The sequence below is a fragment of the Macaca thibetana genome, chromosome 3 (genome assembly GCF_024542745.1).
Source record: "Macaca thibetana thibetana isolate TM-01 chromosome 3, ASM2454274v1, whole genome shotgun sequence".
Lineage (NCBI taxonomy): Eukaryota > Metazoa > Chordata > Mammalia > Primates > Cercopithecidae > Macaca > Macaca thibetana.
Genome location: NC_065580.1, coordinates 147,511,017 through 147,528,475, shown reverse-complemented (window position 1 = coordinate 147,528,475; position 17,459 = coordinate 147,511,017). Strand labels below are relative to the sequence as shown.

Here is a 17,459-nt window from a genome sequence, read left to right as displayed (position 1 = left end):
CCGGAGGTGCCTCTGTTGTATGTGGTGTCACCGTGCTTGGCACTGAGGAAGGCTCCTGAATTCAGAGTTTCTCCCACAAGCGCTGGGCACCCAGGTGGAATGGCTGTCTCCTGACCCAGAGGAGAGTGGGGCAGGGTGGGCCTGGCCCTCCCAGGGTGTGTGAGAACCCAGCAGGTCTGCCCCTGGGGAGGCGTGGAGCCCCATACGCTCCTTGCCGAGCACAGAGTCGGGGAGCTTCATGCCCTCCTCTCTGCCAGAGGAGTCCTAGCCATCCTGCCCCCACTGTGCCCCTGGGCAGTCTGCCTCTTTTGGCTGGGGTGGGCCACGAGCAGGCCAGCTGTCCCTGTAGGCCGTGGGTGCAGCTCCTTCCTCACTAGCCCTGGTGGCAGGCAGGTCTTCTTACTCTCTGTCCTGGAGGAGCCTGCTCTTCCTTTTGGCATGTTGGGCTCTTCCCAAATCGGTTCCATGCCCCGTGGTAGTTCCACGCCCCCGTGTTTGTGTGTTTTGCTCCTGGGCGAGGGTCTTTGGAGCCTCTGTGCCCCTGGAGTCTTGGAAGGGGCCTGTCTGGGTGGGCCTGCCTCCTCTCCACATCTTGACCCTCGCAGGTCCTACGCCATCGCCAAATGGCCTGCCCCCCCTGCCTTGCTGCTCTGCGGGGTGAGCAGGGGCACGGTGTGGCCTCTGACCTGTGGAGAGCTGGGGGCTCTCGGCCGCATCTGTACTGGGGGTACAGGGGGCCTTCGCCTTGCTCCTGAAGGTGTGTGCCTAGCTTCCATGCCTAGAGGAGGAGCCTGACCTGGCTGCAGGGGGCTTCCCTGGAAGCTGAGTTCTTGCCCTGGGGCCTGAGTCCCCGCTCCTCGCTGCCTGGGCTGCCGTTCCTTTTGTGCAGCCTTGCAGGGCTGTGGTGTATTTGGAGAAGCTAAAAAGCCCTTGCCAGAGAGAAGAAGGGCGCTGGCTAATTGGCAGCTTTATTTATTTATTTCTGACTTGAGTGGTAAACAGTGCTGATTCTTTGCACAGCGGGAACAGATTGGGAGACATTTACCTGATTGATTCCTCACCTGCAACACCGCGCTGCCGGAGGATCTATCGATCCAGCGCTGCCTGCCAAGCCCACTCTGAAACAGGCTTAATTGCCTCCGACTCGCTTCCTGGTGTCGCGTGTCCCCGTGCGTCCTCGCTTGAGGGCTGCTGCGCTCCGGGGGGTTGACGCCTCCCATGTGTTCTCTTGGCAGGGCTGGCTCCTCCTGGGTGCTCCTTGGGTGGACTGGGGTGCTCTCCTGCTTGACAAGGAAGGAAACCCTACTGTCACCAGCTCAAGCACAAACAGAGCCCACTGGGTGTCAGCTGCGCTCACACACAGGACCAGGGCTTTACCAGCACCCTCTCTCTGGCCCACACCCCAGCCCAGTTTCACTTGCTGGGATCCCTCCCGCAGTGTCTCCGGGCTGTGGCATGCAGTTTCGTCGCAGTCCCTCAGCCGGCTGAGCTCCCCTGCTGCTCTTTTTTTTGAGACGGAGTCTCGCTCTGCCCCAGGCTGGAGTGCGGTGGCGCGATCTCGGCTCACTGCAAGCTCTACCAAGCTCCACCTCCCAGGTTCATGCCATTCTGCTGCCTCAGCCTCCCGAGCAGCTGAGACTACAGGTGCCTGCCACCACACCCGGCTAATTTTTTGTATTTTTAGTAGAGATGGGGTTTCATTGCATTAGCCAGGATGGTCTCAATCTCCTGACCTCGAGATCGCCCGCCTTGGCCTCCCAAAGTGTTGGGATTACAGGCGTGAGCCACTGTGCCAGGCTCCCCTGCTGTTCTTTAAGCCAGACTCAGTGGAAGGGAGGCAGGCGAAATACCGGTCGCTTTGATAATATGCTTCTCTACCAGGGCAGGATGGGCAGACGGTGACGGGGAAGCTCACTTGGGAGGGGCGCTGGGTGGACGGCGGCCGTCACCACTCACAGCGATGCCGTGGCTGGCACACGTGCAGCTCTGGACAAATCCTGCGCCTCGACTTCCCCGCTGCGCCTGGGGGTGAGCTTTAGCCCCTTTACCTGTGCACCTGGCACAGGTGGCAGTCGTGGCTCTCGCACTGGGGCTGACTTGCCATCTGCTCGGATCAAGGCTGCGTCCTTCCTGCCTCTCACCTGCCAGGAGCAGGCCAGCGTCAGCTCCCTGGTTTGTGGTTCCGGGACCCGGCGATTGGGTTTTTTTTTTTTTTTGAGACAGAGTCTTGCTCCGTCGCCCAGGCCGGAGTGAAATGGCGCGATCTTGGCTCACTGCAACCTCCGCCTCCTGGGTTCAAGTGATTCTCCTGCCTCAGCCTCCCAAGTAGCTGGGATTATAGGCATGCGCCACCGTGTCCGGCTAATTTTGTGTTAGTGGTGGGGTTTCTTCATGTTGGTCAGGCTGGTCTCTTCTCAGGTGATCTGCCCACCTTGGCCTGCCAAAGTGTTAGGATTACAGGCGTGAACCACCGCACCCAGCTGGTGATTGGCTGTTTTAGGTAACAGTTATTAACGTGCTAGAGAATATTTTAAGACACTTTGAGGTATGAGATTAGGTGAGGCACACGAGGTGGACGGGTCTGACACGGGCAGTCTGAGCATTTCCCCAGCCCCCGCGGGTTTCCTCCGTCCCAGCCCACCAGCCACATGCGGGGTGGCCACTGCTCCGACCTCTCTCGGTGCTGGCTTTTCTGTGGCTGACGTGAGACAGTGGCAGTTCTGATTGTCCCTCTAGACTCCCTTGAGTTTTAAAACTCGAGGTCTTTTCCCAAGAGTTCCTCTGTCCCACCAGTCTCCCCCTCCCCACCCCAGAAGCCACTTTTAACACCCCGGGTCTTTTCCCCAGTGTCTTGGTGCGTCTTGACTCCCTAGCCCTTCTGTGTGCCTTTGCCAGTCCCCTCAGGTGTCCACACGTCCCCACATCTGCTGCTGCACGGGTCTGTGTTCCTGCTGTGCCGGCCCCTGTCTGGTGCTGGAGAGCGAGGCAGACAGGCCTCACCGTCTGGAGCACACAGGCCTGCGAGGGAGGTGGGATGTTGTAGAAAATGAGGGAAAGGTGTGGCCTTTCCCTCCCCACCCAACCCTCGAGGACTCCTGACCCCCAGGCTCTAGTGCTGGAGGCTGAGTTCCGCCAGCTTGGCTCTGGGCCCGAGCGGCCTCCTGCTGGCAGCAGTTCCAGGATGCCCTGATCTGCAGCATAGTCCTGCCCCAGTCTCTCCCGGGAGCCCAGAGGCCTGTTATTCTGAGGTCTGTGGTTTCTAATGAAGCCCGACCCATGGGGACAGTGTCGGTGAGCACCTGCCTGGCGGTGCACCTCTGGCCACCGTGAGTCTGTTCACGAGCCTCCCGTGGGGCCTGTGAGGTCGTGCCTGCCGCTGCCCGGGAGGCTTCAGCTGGACCGAGTGTGCGTGGTGTATCTGCAGCCTCCCTCGTGCCTGCCTGTCCCCGCAGTGCCTGGCAGGTGCTGGGGGCCTAGGTGCAGAGCCTCACTCTGACACTGAGCAGAGGTCAGGAGAGGGCCCTCGGTGGAGGAGCTGCATCTGGGCTCGTCCTCTTAGCAGCACCCAGTGCCTGCCCCGCACATGGAAACGGGCTAACCAGTGAGTGGGGGACTCAGATCATGAGGCCTCCGGTGGGAAAGGCCCCAGAGCCGCCTGGTCCAGTTCGTCCTGGTGAATACTGTGGTGGGGCCCCTGCCCTGGGAGCCTGTGCTGGGACCGTCCTTGCGGCTGGGGCTAGTGTGCCTCTGCAGGAGTCCCCCAGCCCCCTTGAGTCCACCTGTGCTTCGATGGCAGCTGCTTGTCTACCTTGCTGGGCCTCCCCAAGTCTGGAGTCTGTGCCTGCCCTGAAGCAGGGGAAGGGGTGGAGAACTTCCTTGCCCCGCCCTGGAGGCCACACCAGCCTATTGGGATCCTTTTCTGATCCCTGCCTGCAGCCTTGGAAACCGAGACAGCTCCTGAGGCCCTGCTGTCCCCCGAGTTCCTCCCATGGGGGCTTGCAGGCTGCCTCCCACCTCCTGTCCCGCACCCCCCGCCTTGCTTGGCATATGCTCTCATTTACAAGTTTCTCTCAAAGTGATGCTCTCAGATAATTATTATGTTTCTGAAAAGCCTTGGTTTTGTGGTGTTGGGGAAACAAAGCAACAGAAGACACAGTTTCTGGCTCTGAGGAAGCCTCTGGGTGGGGTGGGCAAGAGTCAGACCCGTGGGGGCGGGGGAAGTCTGGCAGAAGGCAGCGCCCCAGGCCTGGGCCTTCAGCTTGGTTCCTGCACTGCAAGTGCCTCCTCCCTGCGTCAGGCTCTGGAAGCCGTGCAGATTGCAGGGTGGTGACCCCACGGCTGCACCCCCAGGCTCTCCAGGGTATGGTGGTCACAGTCCCAGGCTTTCTCAGAGGATGGTGCTGGCTGTGGAGGCAGGCTGCTACAGCGTGGCCTTCGTTATCAGTTGGGAGGAAGCGGTGGCGGGCGTTGAGCTGGGTCAGACTTTAGGAGGTGCCATTTGCTGTAACACACAGGCGGGGCTGTTGGGGTGAGCACACGCCGCAGCCAGGCTGTCAGGACAGGCAGCTGGGGAAGGGAGACTGTATTGGGCAAAGCCAGCAGGTGGAGAGGGCCAAGAGAGGGGGAGTCGGCCTTACCATAGACCCATCGTGGGACGCGGGACTGCAGGGGGCTCTGCTTCATTTGGAGGAGTGAAAAGGCGCCACGGGGTCCCAGGGAGAGCCTGGAGGGCCTGATCTGAGGATGGAGACCATGAACTGGGCCTTCTCCACCCAGGTCATTGCTAGGGATGCCTTGGGCGAGTCCTGGGAGGAGGTGGAGTGAGGAGGATGCTGAGGGCTGCTTTCAGGGAATAAGGAGCTCTTGGTTGGATGCTTGGAAGGAAGGGAGACCCGAGATCAGAGTCATGGACCCCAGTGAGAAGCCAGTGGGAAAGAGCGTAGAGGTCTGGAACAGCTGTCGTGGGCATGTGTGGCTGCCGTCTGTGTGAGCCGTGTGGTCTGGAACAGCTGTCGTGGGCGTGTGTGTGGCTGCTGTCTATGTGAGCTGTGTGGGTCTGGAACAGCTGTCGTGGGCACGTGTGTGGCTGCTGTCTGAGCTGTGTGGGTCTGGAACAGTTGTCGTGGGCGCGTGTGTGGCTGCCGTCTGTGTAAGCTGTGTGGGTCTAGAACAACTGTCATGGGCGTGTGTAACTGCTGTCTGTGTGAGCCATGTGGGTCTGGAACAGCTGTCGTGGGCACGTGTGTGACTGCCGTCTGTGTGAGCTGTGTGGGTCTGGAACAGTTGTGGGGCATATGTGGCTGCCATCTATGTGAGCTGTATGGGTGCGGCCAGGACTGTGCTGGGGGGTTCCCTGCTGGACTGGCAGGCTCTCCTTCCTTGGCCACACTCTGGGTTTCGGGGTGCATTGTCACTCAGCACAGGTTACCCCCCAGATCTCTAGCCCTCTCTCCTGCAGCTGTAGCCCACTTGCCACTAAGTCAGTGGCTTGGAGGCCTCTGACGTCTGCATGTGGGTCAGAGCTCAGGCACGTGCTGTCCCCACAGTTGGGGCCTGAGAGCTGCCTGGGGTCAACCTGCACAGGGCCAGGAGGATGTAAAGAGCCGCTCCTGTGGCGTCGTCCAGCTTTGCCCAGCTTCAGAGAGTGTGTGCCCCACGACAGCTCCTGCCTAGCGCTCTCACCTCTGTCCTAAACCATGTGGGCCACTCTCAGAAAGGGTGTGTGATGAGACATGATAGGGAAGGTGCTGCGGAGAGCCACAGCCTGGGAGCTTCTAATGTCTGTGAACCAGACACGGGCGCTCCTTTGGTCACTTGTTTTAGGGGGAGAATGGAGAGGGAGAGGAGGGCACCAGGACAGGAGAAATTTCACAGTAGATGAAACACAGCAGAAGGAGTCCGGGCTGCCTGGCGTGAACCTCCTTGCCTTGTGGAAACACCACTTCGCCAAGAGCGCTGGGCAGCCGTCACCCTGCAGCCCTGGAGCTCAAGCCCGCCGCTCCTGCTTGTCAGCGCAGGGGTCTGGGAGGCAGAGACCATCACATGGGGCCAGAGGCTGGGGCGAGCCCAGGCAGCTGGGGATGTGGAGCTTGTGGCCTTGATGGAGGATGTCTCAGCTCCAGGTCTCAACTGCAGGTCAAGGAGAGAGACAGGAGGCACAACTGCAGGGCGCCGTCTCCCCTGAGAGCAGGCTGTGACCCAGATGGCTGTGGAATGCTAGGGGCCTGTCTGTACATGCCTCATGTCACCTGCGAAGTGCCTGTGAGATACGATGTGGCTTTTGGAGGGACATGCTCAGCTGGCGGCAACCGCTCATCCAGAAGGAAGACTGTGAGCTGAGCCTGCTCCGAGGAGGCATGAACCTGCCATGGGGGCAGTGTGTGGGCAGGGGCTGGGAGGGACGGCCCTGTTTCTTCACTTCCGGTCACCTGCCCCAGGAAACTTGGACAAGGAGGGCGTCCCAGCAACAGCCTTGATAGTGCTTGCTGGGGAGAAAATGCTGGCCCAGTGTGTGGAGTGGTGTGCATCTTGCCGCGTTCATGCCGCGCGCTGCGGATGCTGGGCAGACCCCTGTGTGCTCACCGCGCTCCCGGGGCTCTCACACATCACTCGGGGCTGACCCTGCTTCTGGGAGCCTGGTGGCAGCACAGAGGGAGGTCCTGCTGGTCGGGAGGGAGGGTTCCGCTGCACAGTGTGCCATGTAGATCTGTGACTGCCGACCACGCCCTGCGTGTGTCAGGTGCAGGCTGCGTTCTGCAGAGGAGCCCCCAGACCTGGGCTGGCACTGTGCCGTGGATGCTGCCCCATCCACTCCAGCAGAGGGTCTGACAGGCTGCGACTGAGTGGCACCTCTGGCAGCACAGTGTCCGGCATTGTGGTCAGGAGTGGCCGGCTGGCGGCTTGGGATGAGTGTCGGTGCACAGGGTCGAGGGCGGGTAAGGGGTACTGAGCTGGCCTGATGGGCTGGAGCCTCCTAGGGCAGTCGGGTGGTCTGATGCTTTCCTGTCCTGCCCCCTGCTGAGGGACACTAGGGAACATTTGGGGGTGTACTTGAGGGGCTGTTGCTATGCAAGGGGCTGGGGCCGGGGCCGAGTGTCCAGCGGTTGTTGGGGTGTTTGTGGACACAAGTGAGTTTTTTGCCCCAAAGGCCAGTGGGGCCCTGTGGACACACACACCTCATGGTGGGTGCCTCCTGCTGCTGTCCTCTCCCTGGCAGGGCTTCTCTTTTCCCTTACCCCTGTGTTAGTTCCCTCTCACGCTGCTAGTGAAGACGTACCCGAGACTTGGTGATTTATAAACGAAAAAGGTTTAATTAACTCACAGTTTATCATGGCTGGGGAGGCCTCAGGAAAATGACAATCATGGTGGAACGTCCTTCTTCACATGGTGACAGGAAGGAGAAGTGCCGAGCAAAAGGAGAAAAGCCCCTTATAAAACAGTCACCTCTCTCTCGAGAGCCCACTCACTAGCCCGAGCGCGGCAGTGTGGGGGTACCTGCCCCTGTGGGGGTACCTCTCTCTCCAGGTCCCTCCCATGACGTGTGGGGACTGTGGAAACTACAGTTGAAGATGAGATTTGGGTGGGGACACAGTCAAACCATGTCATATCACCCCTCCTCCTTGGGAATGGGCAGTGCCTGTCTGTTGAGACCACGACCATGGGGGTGGCCTGTGTGTGTCTCTCCCAGCCTCTGAGCCGTCCCACCAGCGGTGCTTGTGGAGCTGGGCTGCCTGTTTGTTTGCAGAGGGGTTGCCTTGGCTTGGAAAGGTGCCCTTGGGAATGGGGTGCAGCTTCCCTGCAGAGCCTGGCTCCTCCCTGACAGTGACTCCCAGGGCCTGCCACACTGTTCAGGAAGGAGGGGCCTGGGGAATGTGGATATTGCAGGAGACTCTTAGCTGCTTCTGGTCTTTCCTGCCCGCTTTGGCTGCCTGCCTGGCTGCCTCTGCCAGGCCGATCTCTAGAACAGGCTGTGTTCCCAGCGTTAGAGCCTGGATCCCGCTCCTGCTGCACTGGGAGCTCCCCAAGGTCGCGTTTCCTTGTCTTCAGGTGGTGCCCAGTGCTGTGCCATGCTGGGTGTTTGCTGTGGGCCTTCACTAGTTCATTGCAAATACTTCTTTGTCTCCACCGTCCTCTTTGCCAAGGGCACACTTCAGGATCTCCTGGGACTTTGTGCAGCAGTTCCCAGGTCTGCAGAGGCAGGGTGCAGACCACCTCATACTTGGCGATGTGCCTGCCTCCTCGGCTAAGGCCCTCTCACTAACTCTGGGACATCCAGATGCCTTCCTCCCTGTTGGGTCTGGTGGCCTGTGCTGCCTCTTCCTCAGGCCTCTTCTCTGGTTTTTCTGCTCTAGCCGGATGGACCTGGACCCCGTGCACCAGTATGACACATGGCCTGTTACTGCTTTTCCACTGACTGCCACCTCCCGCAGCCCTGTGTACACACAGGGAACCCCCTCACCCCCAACACTCTGACCTGCCACACGTGGGTACCTGGCTCATCCAGGCCCTGCCCACCTGGGGTCTTGCTGGAGACACCTCGGGTTCCCTGCCCTGGCGTTCGTCGTCTGCGCTGGCTCTCTGGGGGCTCCGCAGTCCTCCCTGGCGAGGCTCTCATCTCTCAGAGGACAGAGGCTCCTTGTCGCTCCCATTCAGGAAGTGTTTGTTCAACACCTGCTGTGTGCAGCCCACTTTAGGTGCTTCTGGAACATGAGATGAGTCAGGCCTGAGTCTTGTTCGTCCTCCAGCACTCGGCGCATATGCAGCCGCCTGCCCTCCAGCTGCACCCACGCGCTCTGCTCCCTGGGCCTGGCTCTCGTTCCCTGCTGTGCTGGGAAGGGGCACAAGAGGAGCCTGGAGCTGGGGCTGCCGGGAGCAGCAGCTGACACATCAGTGTGGACAGTGAGGTCCTGCTCACCCCCTTCAGCTTTTTCTGTGGTCGCGTTGGCCCTTATTTAGTGTTGAGGAAACAGGGATATTCGGGTTAGGGGGTGTGGTTAAGTGCTGGGCAGTGGGGCTGGGCCCCGTTCCCACTGAGCCTTATCCCCCCTCCACCGTCTCCCGCAGCGCAGCCCTGTTCTGTGTTTAGGTGGTGGGGTGCTGGCAGGAGAGGGTGTGGACGTGGGGCAGGAGCAATGGGAAGTGGGACAGCCCGTTCTGCTCTGAGAGCTTCTCCCCGCAGGGCCCGCCACTGTCCCCCTCCTGATGGCTGCGCCTCAGTGCGTTCCCTCTGCTCTGAGCGCTCCATGCAGGTCACGTGTGGCAGGTCCTTCTGGTTGGCCAGGATTCGTCCTGACCTTGGCGGCAGGGCTGTGGCTTCCCTGGATGTGGCCATGCGGGAACCATGCAGACTGAGTGCCCGCAGTCCCAGTGTCGACATGACACACAGAGCCTCTATCCAGCACCTCCTCTGACCCTGTGACCCCGGAACATGCAGGGATTGCTGAGCCAGTACCCCACGGTGTGAATGCGGCCTTGCATCCGCCTGTGTGGGTACTTCCACACTGTGCCAGTGGTGGGCCCCGGGTTCTGGGGGAGCCCTGGGTCACGGGGCAGGGATACAGCCTGACTGGTGCCTCCAGCTGTTCGGGCTCTGGTGCAGGTCTCCCAGGTGCTCTACTTCTCTTCTGCTGCACTGGCCCTGTTGCCGTTTCTACCCTGGGAACAGATTCTTCCGGAAGGCTCCCTGCTGGTGCAGAGGTGCTCACCGGAAGGCGGGGCTTTGAGGCCCTTGTGTTTGCAAAGCAGATCCTTACCGAGAGCCCAGAACTATCTGTGGGCCTCAAAAGATGGGTCTGATGAGTGTCTTGTGTGAAGGGCCAGGAGGGACTTGTCACGGTTTGCCGGCAGGTGGTCTCTGTCGAAGATGCTGAACTCTGCCATCACGCTGTGAGAGTGGCAGTGACGATTCGTATTGGATTCTGGGTGGCTGTGTTCCAACACAACTTTGTTTAAAAAAAAAAAAGTTGTTTACAAAAATAAGCTGTGGCTGGGATTTGGCCACAGGCTGTATTTGTTGGACCCTGTTAAGAAACCACCTTTCAAGTCACAGCCGTGCTCATCTTCATGAAGCATCCTTCTGTCACGTGACGTCAGCTTGGGCCTTGCTGCAGGGAGCTGACCCGCAAGATTGATCCCAGCAGCGAGGCTTTCAGTTCTCACAATTGTCTCTTTCAGGGAAGGTGGCCTAGGACCGTACACTTCGTGACCTTAAGGAGGATGGTGTCCACCGGTGTTAGCCCCGGCCGGGCGGTGCTGCAGGGTGGGAGCTGTGCTTTGTGTGGGGAAGACCCGCAGGTTCCCTGCTCAGACTGTGGGCTGGCTCAGGGCTCTCCCGCCCGCCTGCCCAAGTGTGTTGAGATGGTCTTTGGGATGAGTCATTATCCTCCGGCCATTTGCCCTTTTGTCTTTCTCCTGTGTCTGGCATGTTCTTCTGGGAACTTTTCATTTTGACATAATGTTACACTGACAGAAAAGTTGCAGAAGACATGGAGAATGTTTCCACACACCCTCCACCAGCTTTCCCGAGGGTAAGTCTTGCGAGCCCATGTGCAGTTATCAGAAGCTGTAAGGCCTGGGTGCAGCAGGCGCGGGTCCTGACTGCGTTCAGACCTTGCCGGTTCTCCCACTGAGCTCCTTTTCCTGTGCCAGGATCTGGCCTGGGATCCCCCTGGTGTTGGCGGCCCCGTCCCGCCCTACACTTTGGGACAGGAAAGACTGCTCCTCGGTCCCTCCTGCCGCCGTGACCCTGCCTCTTCGCGAGCTCGAGCCGGTGTTTTGCGGATGTTCCTCAACGGCAGTGAGTCTGGTGTTACACATGATTAGATTGAAGCTATGCATTTTTGGACAGAAAACCGTAAAGGGGATGTCGTGTCTCTCTGGGTGTGTGATGTCAGGGTGTGCGACGTCACCATGTTCTGTTGTGGGTGTGGTCACAGTGGTCACCTGGCGAAGGTCTCCCTAAATGCATGGCTGCGGCTTTTCTTCTGGTAATAAATAAGTATCTTGGGGAAGATGTTTTGAGAATATGCGAATATCCTATTTCTTTTTTCTTTTTCTTTTTTTTTTTTAGATAGAGTCTCGCTCTGTTGCCCAGGCTGGAGTGCAGTAGCATAATCTTGGCTCACTGCAAGCTCTGCTTCCTGAGTTCAAGCAATTCTCCTGTCTCAGCCTCCTGAGTAGCTGGGACCACAGGCACCCGCCACCACGCCCGGCTAACTTTTGTATTTTTAGTAGAGACGGGGTTTCACCATGTTGGTCAGGCTGGTCTTGAACTCCTGACCTCAGGGGATCCACCCACCTTGGCCTCCCAAAGCGCTGGGATTACAGCTGTGAGCCACTGCGCCTGGCCCCTATTTCTTACACAAACTTCTCCTCCTAGTTCAAGCATCCGTGGTGCATCTCGGCTGCGGGGCTCGTCACCATGGCCACAGGGCGGTTTTCTGTATGCCCGTCTCTTCCGTGTTTCCTAAGTGGGACTCTCTGCTGAGGGAGGCTCTGCCCCTTGTCCCCGTTTCCCGAGTGGGACTCTGCTGAGGGAGGCTCTGCCCCTCGCTGAGTCAGTTATTTGTGTCAGTTACTTTCTCTGTTTTACTTCATGGTCGTGACCCAGGGCTCTGCTGATTTGGGTCATTCACGTTATTTCAGCCTTGGCCACCGGGAACTCTCACAGTTGGGCTCTTGTGCCCTGTGATTTGCCCTCATCTTTTTTTTAAGCATTTTTTTTTTTTCCACTATCTGGCATGGCAAAATGCTCTAAACTTAGATTTTTCCTGCCCTTTTCCCAGAGTCTGCAACTTTCCCAGCAAGCCCTGTTTCCTCTCGTTGTGGAGTGCTGCTTAGAAATGAGATGTGGGTGTGGGGTGCTCCCTGCTCTGGGTGCATCAGGACCCTGGGGCCCCTCGGTGGACACCCTGACACTGGCTCCATCAAGCACCCCTGGGCTGTCCTCGCCTCCTGTGCTGTCGTCTTGGTCTTGAGAAGCCCAGCTATCAGCACACACCGTGTTTTCTTACCCATCCAGTCCTCACGTGTGCACCAGGTCTTTCTGGAACTGCCAATCCACAGCTCTGTGAGGAGAGGTTGACTTGCGAGGGTGGTGTTTGTGCACAGGCCTTTCTGTCCTTAGCCTACGGTTCCCAGTGGACGTGGCGTTTTCTCAGCACCGTGGGTGCCGTCGTGTTTCCCATCACCTGGCGTCGTGTTCTTTGTTTGTGATTCCCTTAGGTTTACCGCTTAGGGGTGGTGTTTCATTTTGAGTCTTTTTCATTCTGGTTGATTAAAAAAACTGTATGTACAGCCGCGCTTGCTCTTCTGCTGTACATCTGTGCATTTTTTCATGCCTGGGGCTGACTTACAGCCCCACCACCCAGACTCCCCTCCCTGGCCACCCTGGCGTGCTTTCTGTCTCGTGATTTTGCCTTTTACAGAATGTCATACAAATGTGGCATCTTTGGCTCATGAAGGTGCATTTGGGACTCACCGCATGGCTGTGTGAATCGCAGCGCTGCTGTTTGTTGCTGAGTGATGCTCCAGGCACGGCTGCTCCAGGTCTTGTTTATTCGTTCACTGGTTGAAGGACATCTCTGTTGTTTCTGGGTTTGGTGAAGTGGAGTAAAGCTGTTGGAAACGTTGACTTTGTATGATCTAAACTCTTACTTATCCTTGATCACCTACTTAGGAGTGGGACTGCTGGATCCTGGCATCCTTTTAACTTCAGAAGACATTGCCACGTGGGTCTCCACAGCGGGAACCATCCGGTGTGTGCGTTCGCGGTGTGTGCACATCCAGTCCGCACAGCCCTGCTCATGCCGGGCCACGCCAGGGTTTTGGGCTTAGCTGCCCCACAGGGCTGCGTGGGCTGCATGTTGGGTTTTCCAGTGTGCGGCTGCCGGCCCCGACCTGGCGTCAGACGGTTGCTCTGGTGCTTTCTGCAGCCCCCAGCCGTGTTGGCTGCCCAGCCCTCTGGACTTCTGGTCATCAATGAGTTGTAGCCTTTCTCTCCACCTGATTTCCCACGTACCAGGATCAAATCTAAGCTGGTTTCGTTTTGCTTCCTCTCTTAAGTCTTTTGTCTTTCCTCCCTTCTGCAGTGTTCTTTTTATCTTTCCTCCCTTCCTCAGTGCTCTTTTTCATTGATCTCTGTTCTCCAGTGACTAGGGAAAGACTGTACCTCATTCATTCTGCAGCACGCTCCGTGACTAGAGCAGAGAACAAGGGCTGAGCAGCCGTGGTCTCAAAAGCTCCTTGCCACCTGGGAGGCTTCCACACCTGGGACCGGGGCTGGGCAGCCGGCTTGTGGAGGTGGAGGGGCACGTGGAGGCGCCTTGGACTGGGGGCTGGGCAGCTGGCGTGCGGAAGTGGAGGGGTGTGTGGGGGCACCTGTGGGCTTCCCGAGCTTCTCTAGTCTTCGCCTGCGGGATGATCACACCGACCGCACGGTGTGGGGGGAGCGAGCGGCGGGCACAGTGGACACTCAGTGTGTGTGCTCCTCCTCTCTCCGTTTCTTCTTTGTGCCTCTTGTTTTTAATTTACTTTTCCTTGGAGGGCTTGGCTGCAGCGTGCCCTGCGGACTTGACACTGAAGCTCTCTTCTGCTCTTTGTACCCGGCTGCTTCCTGATCCATTCTTCTTCCCTTCACTTGTGTACGGGACTCGAGGGAAGGACGGGTGAGAGCAGAGCAAGCCGGGGACGTAGGGTTTGCCTGCACCATCATTTCCTCGGCTCTGCTGGGAAACTGTATTTGAGGGAGATGGTGGGGTCTGAGTGCAGACGGCTGTTGTCCTGTGAGATGCAGAAAGCGTTTCTTATGGGCGTGCACCATGGAATTCCCTGCTTGGACTGCACTGGGGGCAAGCGGTCTTGGTACAGAAGTAGCTTTTATTGATTGATAAAGCCCGTCACAGATCCAAAAGCATCTTAATAGTCTGACGTGATGGCTCTTCAGCAAGAAAAATTTGAGTTGGGACAAAAGGAAGACACTTGAGACCCAAAACTACTGCCTGTGTTGAGGATGGAAGGAGGCCTTCATCTGCCGCCTGTCTGAGTCACTCAAGTCTTCTCCACGGCCAGTGTGAGTCAGAGTGAATCGCTGTTGGGTTGTGACTTCAGAAGTGAACTCTGTCTCAGACTGTATTAATAGAAGTAGATGCTTCACAGGAAAGGAGGTGGCAGTGTGCTGTGCGAGTCACAGAGCCCCGTGGGGTCTAGTTTCCGCTTTGGGCGTGGCTCCTGAGGCGCCGAAGGGAACAGGAGCAGCTGTGCAGCTGCCCGCTCAGTTGTGCCTGCTGTGTACCAAGGTGTGGGACGCGGCGGCACGGCTGCCAGCGCACAGTCCAGCCACAGAAGGAGGCTTCAGGAGTCTTCGAGGTGCTGCCATCTGGACGTCTATGTCATTTTGATAACGTGTGTGAGATCAACGGAGGGGAGCCTTAGGAAAATCGGCTGCGGTTTAATACACAGAACTTCCTGCTGCTTTGAGCCGGGGCCTGCTGGACTGGAAAGACGTGGGCCTCGTGGCCACCTCCAGCCTGCACAGCTGGGTCTGCGCGCTCGCGACGGTGCTGAGCCCATGCTTGTGCCCTTATTAGTGGCCCGACCTCTGCGCCATGGAGAAGAAGCGTGGATGTTGTCGCCAACTCTCAGACTTCTTGTGTGTGTTCAGAAAGTACCCAAACGGATTCAAAGGAATAATTAGCGTATCCTGTAAGATATGAATCTTAATTCCTAAATTACATATTTAGCAGATTGTCCAAAATAGCACTTGTAATGGCAACATTCAATTAGTTTAAAAAATGTATATTATTGCAACACTCTCCATGAGTTTTATTTAGAGGTTTCTAAATATAATGCTATAAAAACACAGAAGTGTTTAAACCTATTTAGACCCACACAGCCGCAGTGAGCTCTTGCTAAACTTCCTATGTTAACCAGCTCTTGACGCTCTTTGATTATGGAGAAGTCTTCTGATGTAGTCCCTAAAGCTGAAGCCAGAGCATCGTCGAGGCTGCTGGGGGCTGTTGCTGGGATCCTGAGGCCGCACACCTCCCTGCTAGGAGTTCTGCCGTTTACAGAGTCCTTGGGGCCTCACTCCCGAGTGTCCTCCTGGGGTTGGTGGGGTTTGGCTCCAGTGTTGCCGTGTTCCCTGCCGCTGCTGCAGCCGCTTCTCCTCACTTGCTTCTGTGTGCGCCTCCAGTGCCCTCATGGGCCACTTAGGGCAGGGACTGTCCATGTGGCCTGAAGAAGCAGCTGAGGCCAAGGGAAGTTGCATGTAATTGACACTGGAGGGCTGGCCTCATTTCAGGAGGAATAGAGCTCAGGTTTTCGGTCTAGGGGAGATGCGAGGTGATGGGCCCACAGGCAGGGCCTGCCCTCTGGTGGGAATCTGAAGTGAGTACGGAGGACCCAGAGCTGAGGGTGAGCAGCTCTGAGCTGCAGAGTGGGTGCGGGGAGGCTGTGTGGGCACAGAGATGTGTCCGGCATGGCAGAGTGAGGATCTGGAACCTGTACTCGGTGGCGCCTGTGTGGTCTGCCCCGTGCTCTTCCTGCCAACCCTCGCCGGGGGCCCTGCTTCTCCCCAGGAGCTGGCTCAGAGACTCGCCAGTGAAGAGGGGATGGGACTGACTGTGGATCTAGCCGGCTCCTGGAGGCCATGTGGACCCGCTTCTGACAGCTGCTGCTGCCGGCGTCCCCACCTCAGAAGGAGCTCTGAGGCTGAGCAGTTACCCCAGGGCTGCTGCCTTTGTTTCTCCCACTCTGAAAGGAGAAGAAAGTTTCTACCGACCTTAGAGAGAAAGCCAGAGTGAAAACCTCCTCTGCCAACCCCTGGCTGCCTGTGAAAAGCAGGCCTTCCTGGTAATCAAGTGTTTACAGAGGAAGGCTTTGTTCAGACCCTTTCTGGCGCTCTGTATGTTTAAACAAAGAGCTTTTTAGACCTAAACACAGATGTTCATTTGAAAATGAAAAATCAAATTAAGCAGAACCAGCCTTTGAAAGTTAATGCCCTATAGCAAGTAAAACAAAGAGAGAAAAACACTGTGTTGTAAATTTCACTTAAATAACTTTTTATTTTAAATAAAGTTTTAAACTAAAAAAGTATAATTTGAAAGCCACTCATCTTCCTCTCTGTCCTCCAGTAGAACATCTGTGCTGATTCTGACGCGGATGAATGACATGAATTAAACTGAAACCGTCGGAGCGCTCTTTTTTACCATAATTGCACCTTGTTCGTTTCTGAGACACAATGTGGGGATGAAATGCCAATTAAGCCTGCTGTGGTACGAGGCGGGGCCTGCATAGTGATCAGCGGACACGAATCCCCCCGGAATTCATTTGCTGCAGCCCCCAAGTTTGTTCCGTTCTGATAGGAATGTTATCGCACATAATGAAAATCTTTAGTGCTCCTTGTATTCAAAAATGATCCATTTTGGGGTTTTTGGTCAGCAAGTTTTAAAACAGGTGTTTTCCAAGCACCTGGATGGGCTCTGTCGCTGCTGAGCATCCTGGCGGGGGCGGGCGCCGGTGTCTCCTGCCCCCTGCCTGGACTCTTCTGTGGAGGGCTGCGGTGTCACAGCGCAGGACACAGTCCAGTGACATGTGCCAGGCACCATCCCCGTGGGTGCCCCTGCAGATCTGGGTGGCAGCTGAGAAACCATTTTCACCCATCACCGTGTCCATGCATTTACCGTCTCCGACCCTCAAATACCCTCCCATGTTTTGAAACATAGGAAGTGCGTTGACATTGTGGAAAGCACTGTGAAGGAAACACTTTGGGTGTTGTGGAATGACAAGGTGGGAAGGACGTTCCCAGGAGCGCCTGTGGGAAGGGCAGGGTGGGGCCAGGCCTGGGAAGCGGGGAGCATGTGAGTGACTGTGGCCATCTCCAGGGATGGGCAGGGTGGCAGTGACATGTAGATCCCATAGAGGAGCGGCCTGCCACCCTGCCCATCGCGCCTTTCAGGCAAGGCACCGATGCAGTGGATGTGCCGGCACTAAGGTCCCAGTTCCCAGCCCAGGCCTAGTGGGGCAAGGGCCCTGTGCTGGGGGTGGGAGGCGGGACTGTGTGCTGGGCGGGGTGGAGGGGTGGGGCCATGTGGTGGGGCGGGACTGTGTGCTGGGTGGGGTGGAGGGGTGGAGCCGTGTGGTGGGGCGGGACTGTGTGCTGGGCAGGGCTGTGTGTGATAGGTAGGTCTGGGGGTGGGAGGCGGGACTGTGTGCTGGGCAGGGCTGTGTGTGATAGGTGGGTCTGGGGGGTGGGGCCTCATGCTGGGCGGGGTGGGGGGGCGGGGCCGTGTGGTGGGACAGGAGTGTGTGCTGGGCAGGGCTGTGTGATGGCTGGGGCTGTGTGTGATAGGTGGGTCTGGGGGTGGAGCCTCATGCTGGGCAGGGTGGAGGGGCGGGGCCTTGTGTGGGGCAGGGGCAGGGCTGAGGTGGTGGTGCCCTTTGGTTCTGGGGCCACAGCTGGA

General features: G+C 57.7%; 4 protein-coding genes across 11 annotated transcripts in view; 2 read left to right on the top strand and 2 right to left on the bottom strand.

Moving 5' to 3' along the window:
- The window catches only part of NUDT1 (nudix hydrolase 1), a 1,171,653-nt gene that overhangs the window by 136,407 nt on the left and 1,017,787 nt on the right, over positions 1-17,459 (bottom strand). The gene's annotated exons all lie outside the window — the stretch shown is intronic.
- The window catches only part of PSMG3 (proteasome assembly chaperone 3), a 585,180-nt gene that overhangs the window by 7,180 nt on the left and 560,541 nt on the right, over positions 1-17,459 (top strand). The window contains exon 1 of one of the 2 annotated variants that reach the window (XM_050784302.1): positions 7,085-7,088. The exons of the other annotated variant lie outside the window; for it this stretch is intronic. The gene's annotated coding sequence lies outside the window, so the exon portion shown is untranslated. Of the gene's footprint in view, positions 1-7,084; positions 7,089-17,459 lie in introns of those variants that run through there. 2 annotated transcript variants of the gene reach the window in all.
- The window catches only part of MAD1L1 (mitotic arrest deficient 1 like 1), a 423,851-nt gene that overhangs the window by 113,107 nt on the left and 293,285 nt on the right, over positions 1-17,459 (top strand). The window lies entirely within an intron of this gene.
- CHST12 (carbohydrate sulfotransferase 12) overlaps positions 1-17,459 on the bottom strand; it is a 515,718-nt gene that overhangs the window by 379,103 nt on the left and 119,156 nt on the right. The gene's annotated exons all lie outside the window — the stretch shown is intronic.